The sequence below is a fragment of the Pygocentrus nattereri genome, chromosome 9 (genome assembly GCF_015220715.1).
Source record: "Pygocentrus nattereri isolate fPygNat1 chromosome 9, fPygNat1.pri, whole genome shotgun sequence".
Classification (NCBI taxonomy): domain Eukaryota; kingdom Metazoa; phylum Chordata; class Actinopteri; order Characiformes; family Serrasalmidae; genus Pygocentrus; species Pygocentrus nattereri.
In genome coordinates, this window is record NC_051219.1 from 7,927,471 (window position 1) to 7,939,970 (window position 12,500).

Sequence of the window (12,500 nt, forward strand, 5' to 3'; positions counted from 1 at the left end):
TTTCTACACTGTGCATTGCTCTGGATGGTTGACCCAAGATATTTGAAGTCATCCACCTTTACGACCTCTACTCCTTGCATCTTCACCTTTCCACCTGCCTCTCTCTCATTCACACACATGTATTCCGTCTTGTCTCTACTGACCTTCATTCCTCTCCTCTCCAGTGCAAACCTCCACCTCTCCAGATTCTCTTCCACCTGCTCTCTACTCTCACCACAGATTACAATGTCATCTGCAAACATCATGGTCCATGGAGCCTCCTGCCTGACCTCATCTGTCAACCTGTCCATCACCATTGCAAACAAGAAGGGGCTCAAAGCTGATCCCTGATGTAACCCCACCTTCACCTTGAAACCATTTGTCACTCCAACTGCACACCTCACCACTGTCTCACTATCCTCATACATGTCCTGCACCACCCTAACATACTTTTCAGCTACACCTGACTTCCTCATGCAGTACCACAGTTCCTGTCTTGGCACCCTATGCATCATATGCCTTCTCTAGATCCACAAAGACACAATGTAGCTCCTTCTGACCTTCTCTGTACTTCTCTACCAACATTCTCAACGCAAAAATTGCATCTGTGGTACTCTTTCTGGGCATGAAACCAAACTGCTGCTCACTGATCTGGACCTCTCGCCTTAGCCTTGCTTCAACAACTCTTTCCCATACCTTCATGGTGTGGCTCATCAACTTTATACCTCTGTAGTTACTGCAGCTCTGCACATCACCCTTGTTCTTAAAAATGCGGACCAGTAAACTGCTTCTCCACTCATCAGGCATCCTCTCACTCTCCAGGATTTTGTTAAACAACCTGGTTAAAAAGTCCACTGCCTTCTCTCCTAAACATCTCCATACCTCCACAGGTATGTCATCTGGACCAACTGCCTTTCCATTCTTCATCCTTTTTAAAGCTACCCTCACTTCCACCTTACTAATTCTCTGCACTTCCTGATCCACTATCTCTCCCCCCGTTGTCCTCCTCTCTCTCTCGTTTTCCTCATTCATTAGTTCTTCAAAGTACTCCTTCCATCTACTCAACACTCTCTGTTCACTAACTAGTACATTTCCCTCTCTATCCTTTATCAGCCTAACCTGCTGTACATCCTTTCCAGCTCTATCTCTCTGTTTAGCCAAATGATACAAGTCCTTTACTCCTTCTTTACTGTCCAGCCTCTCATACAGCTCATCATAGGCCTGAGCCTTTGCCTTTGCCACCATTCATTTTGCTATGCATCTAGCCTCACAGTATTCCTGCCTACTTCCTTCATCTCTCTGGTTATCCCACTTTTTCTTAGCTGCCATCTTCTTCTGAATACTCTCCTGTGAGTAAAGTGTGAGTAAATGTGAGTAAATACAGTAAATACAGTAAAAGTTTAAATGTGAGTAAATACAGTAAAATGTGAGTAAATAGAGTAAAATGTGTTTAAATACAGTAAAATGTGAGTAAATACAGTAAAACGTGAGTAAATACAGTAAAATGTTAGTAAATATAGTAAAATGTGAGTAAATACAGTAAAATGTGAGTAAATACAGTAAAATGTGAGTAAATATTGGTGACGCATTTGAAAGATGGAAACAGCTCAGAGCCCAGATGGACTTAAAGATGGATGTCGAGTTGACTAATTTTCTCCTGGACAGGTAAACATTGAGCTTTAGCTAAGCTTAGCTAACCTTAACTACGTTAACATTATTCCGTGTGTCTTTACAGTGTTTACTCAGCAACGTGTTTCCATCATAAAGAACATTTTAATCAGCACCAATATGAACCGTCACACAGTGCAGGAGCCTGTATGTGAGTTTGGCTGATTTCATCAAATACTTGCTGTTCATGTTTTTATCCAGGGCTTTTTATATTCTATGGGTCTAAATCCACACATGTGAATGGAAATCTACATTCCGACATTCCTGGACACATTCCAACATCCTCAGGTCTGATCTCCAGTTACAGGAAGTGTTTGGCTGCAGTTGAGGCTGCTAAGAGTGGCACAGCCACACTTTTCCACATGGTTGATGTTTTTCCTTCAGTAAAGGATCTTTCTGATGCTGCCATAGAACCTATTCTTGTTTAAATATTTACAGGTACTGAATAAACAAAAGTCCTGAACTCAGTGAAGCTCTTCTCTGAGCACATTAGTGTGCAGATTATAACAGAATCTACTCGTCTGATATCGTGTGTGTGTCGCCTCAGGCTAAACCACTGCTTTAAAGAGTGAGGAGAGCTCTGAATGCAGTCATTCACTCAGCAGCTGATCTCTGGTGCTTTTATCTTTTGTCTTCAGCATTTTGAAAAAATATCCAATTTTCAAAAATATGTATGTAAACATTTGTAAAAACAGTATATTTTTATTTCTTTTGTTTAGAATCTATGAAAACTTTAAGATTGAGCTCATTAGTAAACATTTCTGGAGGCCTAACGTAAACATTCAGAGGTCAGAGTCTCACAGCAGATTAGATATGAATGTGTCTTTGTATCTTTAGGGAAGTAGTTTGTTCAGCGTGATTTACTATGTGGGTGACTAGGAGGAAGGGGAGGGGCTTATGTGTACTTGTTAGCTCTTCTGCACACCCATAAATCTGTGTGGCCCTGTCTCAGTGTTATCATGAGCTATATAGCTGTAATCAGCCTGTTCTGTGTTATTGTTACCCCACTGTGGCGCATGTATGTCCAGGGGTCTCAGACTGCCAGATGCCTCGGGGACCACAAGACCTGAGACACCTTAAACATCAGGGACAGTCCACTGCAGATTAGACGAATGATTAGCCCTCACAAATACTGACCAAATAACTGCCCATACTCTGACACTGTACTTAAATACCCCTTCAGATCATCACAGGACTGAGAAACTACACTTTACATTAAACACGTCAAAGAGAATCTACATTCAAATATCTGTCAGTATATAAGAGAACAAATCAGATCAATCTAGAATCAGACCTGCTTTCACACATTCAGAGAAAGATCATGTCTTACTGCTGATCACACTCTGCTTAAACTACACTGTCAGAATCTTCTGCTTTCTGCCAAGAGGTACATCTTCACAATGTCTGCCTTCAACTACGGTGATGAAATAAACCAGATGGTGAAGCCGTTAACACTGAATGTCTCACTGTTACAGTCCAGGGTCACTCAGTGTTAAACAACCCTGTTCCTAAAAAAGTTAGGATGCTGTACAAAATCTAAATAAAAACACTGGTAATGTTGTGTAACGCTTAAAAAAACCACATGTGCTGGACCATCACCCAGTAACTAATGAGCTTCATTTAGAACAGGTCAGTAACATGATGGGCATGAAAAGAGCATCCCAGAGAGCCTTTCAGAGGTACAACAGAGCTACTCCTCATCTTTCTCAAAAGAGCCGCCCTTCATCTTCAACCCTGGGACAAGGGTGAAGACCAATACTGACTGACCCTGATCTTCAGACCCTCAGATGGGCCTGCATTAAAAACAGACTCTACTCTGTAGTGTAAAATCACTGCACGTCCTCAGGAAGACGTCTGAAAACCAGTGTCTCTGAACACAGTTCATCACTGCATCCACAGACACAAGTTAGAACTCTAAAACACAAAGAAGAAACCAAATAAAAACAGGATCCAGAAATGCTGCCACCTTCTCTGGGCCTGAGCTCATTTAAGAAGGACTGAGTGGAAGTGGAAGTGTCCTGTAGTCCAATGAATCAAAGTTTGAAATTCTTTTTGGAAACCATGGACACTGTGTCCTCCAGCCTAAAGAGGAGAGGGACCATCTGGCTTGTTATCAGCACACAGTTCAAAATCCATCATCTGGGTTTTCTGGGGTACATTAGCGCACGTGGCAGGGGTGACTAGAACATCTGTGAAGGCCCCATTAATGCTGAAGGATATATATACAGGTTGTGGAGCAACATATGCTGCCGTCCAGACGGCATCTTTTTGAGGGAAGGCATTGATTATTTCAGCAAGACAATCATAAACCACATTCTGCACGTATTACAGCAGCGTGACTCTGCTGTGAAAGAGTCAGGCCAGTTTATTACCCAGACTGCATTCCAGACCCGTCAACCATGGAAAACATTAACAAGACCCTGAACTTATGCCTCCCTCCCAACTTTGGTAAATGTGCTGAACAACAACGAAACGTTGAACAACAAAACTAAAAGAGCAAAAGGCATTTCACCGTCTTCATTTTAACCTTAAAGGAGGACCTGACACTGCTAAAGCTATTTTCTTTCTTTCTTTTTTTATTTATTCCCAGGCTATCATTCCTTGGCCACACCACCCCCCCCCCCCTTTATTTCTGTTTCACTTTCTTATTAAAGTCACAGCTCATCATTTATTAATGATCATAAAGATAGAAGGTGATGTGGCACCACAGCCACCCAACACCCCTCCAAACACCCCCACCCCCCACCCTCACCCACCTCTAGATTTGAGCAAAACAAAAAACAAAACAGACAAAAAAGAAGAAGAAAAGAGAGATGACATAACAATAATAGTAATAATAAGAAGAATGATAACAATAACACTTAACAATGGACAAACTGGACATACAGGACAGACAAACTGGACATACAGGGCAGACAAACTGAACATACAGGGCAGACAAACTGGACAAACGCAACCACTTAAAACAATAAATAAAGCAGTACTGCCTCCTTTCTCTCTCTCTCTCTCTCTCTGTCTCTCTCACTTCTATTATATGTAATCATAACATGGGTAGTTATCAGATCCTCTGCAGGGGTTTTAACCCTTTCCTGATGAGTCTGGAGAGAGATGACCAAAACTGCTGGATTGGGGGGGCAGTTCCAGAAGGCATGATAGTAGTTATCTGTTAAAGCTGGACAGTGCTGGCCTTTATCACTGGGACTGAATCCCATACGGTTCAGTTTAGAGGCTGTAATATATTTTCTGTGGAGGCTTTTATACTGAAGTAGTTGGAGTTTTGAACTGCTGGACATGGAGAATATTGCACTGCATATATTTTGCCAGTTGACACTGCATGTTTCTTTTATATCTGAGGTCCATTTTTCAGGTGGGAGTGAGATAGTGTTGTCCTTTCAGGCTAAAAGTTTATATGTGATAACATTTTCTGAGGTTTATGGGAATGTAGTTTTAAGTAGGGGGTGGGGGGGCAGCTATCTGGTACATTGTAGTTTTCTCTGATGTCATCAAAGGTCCTGAGCAGGCCATCAGAGAACAGCTGGGCCAGGCTGGTTATTCCTCTCTGTTTCCAGGCTGGGAATATAAAAGCTTTGTTATTGATTAAAAACATGGGATTATTCCACAGAGGAGTGACCGGAGGGAGAGTGGTTTGAATTCCTCCACGCATTTAGGGAGGTGCTTATTGTACTGTATTTATTAAATTTTGTTTTTTTATAGTTTTATCTATGAATGGAATATTATTAATGTCCAGTTCTTGAACTAAACTTTCCTCAATGTCTTGCCAGGGTTGGTTTGAACTGCTTGTCCAATGTCTGATGTAAAGCAAGTGATGTGATAGAAAGTAGTGGTAGAAATTTGGGGCTCCATATCCTCCAAGATGTTTTGGTTTCTGGAGGGTAGCTAACTTAATTCAAGGCTTTTGGTGCCTCCAATAGAACTTCGTAACTGCATTGTTAAGAGAGGAGAACCAGTCTGGTGGTGGGGTAACAGGGGTCATAGAGAACAGATCATTGATTTTAGGAAGGATATTCATTTTAACTGCTGATATTCGACCTATTAAAGTTAATGGTAGTTTATTCCACCTTTCTAGATTTTCCTCTATTTCTTGCATTAAAGGTATGTAGTTAAGTTTATACAAGTTGTTTATGGTAGAAGAGATATGAATACCAAGATATTTAATAGACTGTGTGATAAGTTCAGACCATATATCACAGACCTCGTCATCCCAGTTGAATTTACTTAGAGGCAGAAACTCAGATTTGGACCAATTAATGGAACAGCCAGACACCCTGCTGGACTTATTTATCAGATCATGAACTGATGGAAGGGGCAGTGAGGGGTCAGGAACATACAGTAAAACATCATCTGCATAAAGACTGATTTTATGATGGTATGACTTTGACTTTATACCTGAGGTTTTATCGCACTGTCTGATAGAGGCAGCCAAGGGTTCAATAAAAAGACAAAGCAATAAAGGTGATGAAGCTCATCCTTGTCGTCATCCTCTTTGTAGCTGAAAGGGTCTGGATATATGTCTGTCTGTTGAGCCTGAGGCAGAAGGTGAGCTGTATAGTGTTGGCCCAAATCCAAAGCGTGTAGGAGAAGTGAAGAGAAAGGACCGCTCTACCCTATCAAACGCCTTTTCAGGATCCAGAGGTGCTGTTATACATGGAGATGTATATGGAGATTGTTCACTGTTGTACACATGAATTAGACTGAATAACCTGCGTGTGTTCTCTGAGGACTGTCTCCCTTTGATGAACCCAGTTTGATCTGTGATTATGAGAGCAGGTGCGACCGATTCCAGTCTGATTGATAAAGCTTTACTCATGATCTTTATGTCTGAGCTGATCAGTGAAATGGGACGGTATCTGGAGCAGTCGGTGGATGTTTTATTTGGTTTTAAGATAAGTGTGATAAGAGCCGTATTCATATGACAGGGTATGGATGTATTTTTGAACATTTCTGAGATTACTTTTAAAAAGAGCAGTGAAATAAGAGGCCAGAACTGTTTGTAAAGTTCTGCTGGGCAGCCATCAGGTCCTGGAGATTTATGATGAGGCATTAGAAAGAGGGCTTTGGTGATTTCTTCAGAGGACAGAGGTCTGTCTGTTGATGCTGAGACAGATGTAGGTGATGTAGGTCGGGAGACGCTGCTCAGGAATGCTTCAGGTTCTTCCGTTGAGGCTTTCTCATCAGAGCTATAGAGATTAGAGTAAAAAGACCTGAATCATCATTGATATCTAGGGGGTCCTGGATGATCCTACCAGAGGGATCTGAGATTGCTGTTATTACTGACTTCTCAGTTTCCTGTTTTAATTGATTGGCTGAAAATTTTCCAGTTTTATTTCCAAACTCAAATGGCTGTTGTCTGAGTTTGAGCTCAGCCTGTTCGCTCTTCTTTTGTGGTATATTATTGAGTTGGTATTCAGTTTTCATGAGATCTTTAATGATCTGATCAGTAGGTGTCTGAGAGGCCAGAAGGTCCGATCTCTTCACCTCATCCTGCAGCTTTTGTTCTTTTAGGTCTTCCTTCTTCTTCTTTGAACAGTATGGAATGTTTTTACCTCTCATCACAACTTTTGCTGTTTCCCAAAGTGTGCAAGCTGTGATGTCAGGATGTTGGTTAGCTTCAGTAAAGGGGCCCATTCCTGGTTAAAATAATCTAGAAATTCTTTATCATTGAGTAAAGTCGTGTTAAAGAGCCGTCTGGGTGGAGGGAGGGACTGATAGTCTGCTAGAAAGGTGAGACTAATCGGGGCGTGGTCAGATATAATAATACTATTAATATCTGAATGAATTAGTCTGTGTGTGATGGAATTGTTAGACAGTAAGTCGTCTATGCAGGAGTAGGACTTGTGGGAAGGAGAGGAATATGAACATTCTTTACTACTGGGGTTCTGCGATCTCCAGATATCCACCAGTCCATGATCTGACATGCACTGTTTAAGCAAAGCTGCTGAATGATTATTGATGATTCATTGTGCTGAAGAGGATCTATGTGTGGGTTCAGGATTGTATTGAAGTCACCACCAATTCTAAAACATGTGTCAGAGAATTTAGACGTTTCTGAGAAGAGTGGATGAAAGACAGCAGGAGAATCTGAGTTTGGTCCATATATATTTACTAAAGTTAGGGTTTCTTTCCCAATAGTGCATTAATAATAATGTAACGCCCTGTTGGACGTGTTGAAGGATGGTCGAGAGAGGCGTTGCAATGAACAGTCGTCGCCTTTATTGCGGGAACTACATTGGTTGCTAACAGCTACAACCACGCCAAAATAACAACAGGCTAACACTCCGAGCTGAACGCACACACATACCGCAGCTCTCTCTCTCTCTCACACACACACCCCGTGCCTGCGCTCTCTCACCCCCGGCTCCCTTACGCTCTCCTCCAATCACATGCTTGCCTTATACCTTAAACACAACAGTGCATCTAACAGTCAGTAAACACAGAACATTACTGCAGATTCGCTACATTATTCCTCCCTTACTAAGTCCCTCGCCCCGAGGGACCAGTGCAAATAGTCTCTGAAGTGACCCGGGGGCCTCCTCTGTCTCTGGGGTCTACTGGGGATGAACGTAAGGGTCTGAGCTTACTGCTGAACAGGGGATGAGTCTGGGGGTGGGACAGACTGTGGGGAGATGGAAAGGGAAGCAGTGGGTGAGTCCGGGGGTGTAGCATTCCGGCTCCCCTACCCATTCCCTTTGGCCCTAATGTCATAGTTCATAGTCATAGAATGTTCCAGTCACACTGGTGTTCTGCTGTGAGTATAGCAAGCTGTTTTGCAAGCGTCCTGTTAAACCGTTCAACTAGGCCGTCACTCTGTGGATGTAGTGGGCTGGTCCTTGTCTTTTGTATACCCAGGCGTTCACACATGGCAGAGAAAACACCAGCTTCAAAGTTCCGTCCTTGATCACTGTGGATGACCTCTGCTGCACCAAACCTGGAAAACATGCCCTCCACCAGGGCGTCTGCAACAGTCCCTGCCTCTTGATCTGGTATGGCATAGGCCTCTGGCCACTTTGTAAAGTAGTCCATAGCAACCAGAACATAATGGTTCCCTTTGTCTGAACAGGGAAATGGGCCCATTATGTCTACTACAACTCTTTCCATTGGGGCCCTTACTGCCAGCTGTTGGAGTTGGGCACGGGACTGGTCTGGGGGACCTTTGTGACCTTTGCAAAGATCACACCGGTGGCAGAAGTCCTCAACGTCCCTCCTGACTTGGCCCCAGTAGAAACTTTGCCGGACACGACGCAGCGTTTTTGAGACTCCAAAGTGTCCTGTTCCAGCAGATCCATGACAGACCTTCAGCACCGACTCTCTAAGTGTCCTGGGGACCACCACCTGCCACCTCTCCTCCCCTCTAGCTGGCTCTTTCCACGCCCTCTGGAGCACCCCATCCTTCACTCGGAGAGCCAAAAACTTTTCAAACAGTCTTTTAGCGGCAAGGGAATAACCAGCAATCTCACTCCACTGTGGTTTTTGTCCTGACTCCACCCTCCGCAGCACTGGTTGTAAGTCTGAATCCCGCTCCTGATGCTCTCTCCACTCTGGGGGGTCAACCACCTGTGTCACTCTGCAGAGCAGCACATCTCCGTCCCGCGTAAGGTCCCGCTCCTCCTCAAAGCGGAGTTCGTTCTCCCGAGCCTCTCTCTTCTCACATAAGCGGCATCCATCTAGGGCACAGGGACGCCTGGACATGGCGTCTGCATTAGCGTGACGAGTCCCCGCTCTGTACTCCACCTGGAAGACATATGGTGCCAGTTCTTCCAGCCAGCGTGCAATCTGCCCCTCCGGCTCCTTGAAGGACATTAACCACTGGAGGGCTGCGTGATCAGTCCAGACAGTGAATGGTAGGCCGCAAAGATAGTACTTGAAGTGGCTTATTGCTCTTACAACAGCAAGAAGCTCCCTGCGTGTGACACAATAGCGCCGTTCCTACTGAAATAAGCCACCACTTTCTCACCTTCTTGGCCCACTTGGCTCAGCACTGCTCCCATCCCCACATTGCTAGCATTGTGTCCAGAACGAATGGCAAGTTTGGGTCTGGGGGGGGGGGGAATGGGAGATTCAGTCAAGGCCTTTTTCAAGCAGATGAAGGCCTGGTCGCACTCTGGTGTTCAGACAAAATCACTGCCTTTACACTGCAGGTGGAATAGGGGCGCAGCTATGCAAGAAAAACCACGCACAAACCGCCTGTCATAGGAAGCCAGCCCAATGAAGCTTTTTAGCTCCCTCAGATTGAAGGGGGTCGGCCAGTCCTGTACAACTTGCACTTTCTCCTCCATAGTGCTTATGCCCTCTCCTCCAATCCTGTGGCCCAAACTCCAGTTCTCTTCTCATAAAGCAGCACTTGTCTGGGTGGAGCTTCAGACTGCCGCTGCTTTCTTTTGTAGGGTCCGCCGCAAGGACATCAAGGTGGCCTTAAAGGAGCTCCCGTGAACAAGAATGTCGTCCAGGTATACTAGGCACTCCTGTCATGGTATTTCAGCCAGGACCTTCTCCATTAACCATTCAAACGTGGCTGGGGCATTACACAGGCCAAAACTGAGCACACGAAAATGCCATAGTCCTCTCCCGGTGCAGAAAGCAGTCTTTGGTTTCGCATCAGGGCTTAGGGGCACCTGCCAGTACCCGCTGCACAGATCCAATGAGGAGAACCAGGATGAGCCACACACCAAGTCCAGTGACTCGTCAATGCGGGGCAGCGGGTATGAGTCTTTTTTTGTGAAGCTATTCAAAGGTCTGTAGTCTACACAAAATCTCATTTTTTGACTCTTCTTCTTGTTGACCATCACAACCCGAGGCCGAGGGGCTGTCAGAGGGCTCAATGATTCCAGCCCTTAGCATCTCCTCGATCGTGCTGTCAGCAGCTGCCAGATGTGCAAGGGGAAGGCGGTGAGGACACGTTTTGATGGGCTTTGCGTCTCCCGTGTGGGCTGTGGTGCATGTGAGGCCAGGCCGAGAGAAACCGGAATGGGCTGCTGAGTTAACTGAACTGATCCGCGCGATGTCACTGCAATTGCCACGGGGCGGCTCTCGTCCTCGCCCACGCCGGGGCCCTCCTGTGTGCTGGGTGTGTGGCCAGGCCAGTCACATCAGTGTGCAGTGCCCCAGGCAGGGTCGCAGTCAGGGAAATGACTCATGGTCTGAGTAAACGGGACAACACAGACCCCTGCCCCTGTGTCCCACCTGCCTATGCTGGATGGAGCCCAACCGAAGGGTCGGGGGAGCGGAGCTCCACTCCCCCCTGAAGCTGATGACGGGTGAAGCGGATGAGCCAGCTGTGTTTGCATGCGTAGCTCACTGGGAATTATGGCACAAATGAACTGGTCTCTGGCTAGCTCACTTTGCACGTCAATGTCATTGGCCAGTGCACGTAATGGCTCCCCACTCAGTTTCTGCCTGCTTGCCAGCTCTGAACGCAGAACACCGAGCTGACTTAACTGACCGAAACGCCGCTCCAGGGCCCGCACTAAAGCCCCATAGTCACCCCTCTCAGCCGGGCTTAGCAGTAGCAAGCATGTTAGGGCTTCATCAGTGAGGCACAGAGCCAGATGAAGTGCTTTCATGTCCTCTGACCGGCCCACAGCCTCCCAGTCCGCCCTACCGGAGTATTTTGACGTTTTCACTTGGGGCGGTAACCATAGTTACCATCTTTGTTCACCTTTGGCTGAGCGTCGCCGCGAGTTTTCGCGCATGCGCGGTCTTCCTCCCTCAACGAGCCGAACCCAGCATCGGCAGCTAGCTTCCTGGCTGTCTGTCTCGAGCGAGCCACATGCTCTGAAGCGCGGTCAGAGTTCGTCCCAAGCCACGGGGCGCCAGCGTACTCACTGCCCTCCGCCTCCGCTTTATACGCAGCGCGTCGGCCCCGCCCCGCCCCGCGGTCATCCCGCCGGCTCATAGTGAGCTCAAGCAGCCTAGTCCAGGTGACACGTTGCTAACAGCGGTTAGCGACTGAACTCCGGTCTTTTACTTGCTGACACCGGTGTAACGCCCTGCTGGGCGTGTTGAAGGATGGACGAGAGAGGCGTTGCAATGAACAGTCGTCGCCTTTATTGCGGGAACAACATTGGTTGCTATCGGCTACAACCACACCAAAATAACAGCGGCTAACGCTCCGAGCCGAACACACACACCCCACAGCTCTCTCTCTCTCTCTCTCTCTCTCTCTCTCTCACACACACCCCGTGCCTGCGCTCTCTCACCCCCGGCCCCCTACGCTGTCCTCCAATCACATGCTTGCCTTATACCTTAAACACAACAGTGCATCTAACAGTCAGTAAACACAGAACAATACTGCAGATTCGCTACAATCATGTAGCGGCCCTCTGGGTCGGTCAGTGTAGAGTTCCTTATGAATGGTATGTTCTCCTGGTCAAGATGGAAGTACCACGTTTATCTGAATGATATACAGAGTGATGAGCCGGCCGATCCATCTGGCGGTTCATCTCCGAGACTCTGCCTCTGTAAGGTGGCTGTCTGGAATAAAACATGTCAGATTTTAAACTATTGAGACGCTTTAACACTTTAGTTCTTTTGGCAGGGGAGCCGATTCCTCTGATAGTCCATGAGATTATCTTCAGGGATGATACCGTGACTGTAGAATAGCCATAGAACGCTGAGCTGGCATGTTATAACAACACATATAGACGGGCGGTTAAGTTTATAACAAGTGTGTGTGACACTGTGTGTGAGTGTGTGTGTACGTGTATGTATGTGTGTGTGTGTATGTGTGTGTGTGTGTGTGTGTGTAGTGTGTGTGAGTGTGTGTGTGTGTGTGTGTGTGTATGTGTGTGTGTGTAGTGTGTGTGAGTGTGTGTGTGTGTGTGTGTGTGTATGTGTGT

At 46.0% G+C, this 12,500-nt stretch overlaps 1 protein-coding gene across 1 annotated transcript in view; it reads right to left on the reverse strand.

The window, feature by feature from the left end:
• Positions 1-12,500, reverse strand: part of LOC119264045 (ribonuclease inhibitor-like) — a 23,583-nt gene that overhangs the window by 1,033 nt on the left and 10,050 nt on the right. The gene's annotated exons all lie outside the window — the stretch shown is intronic.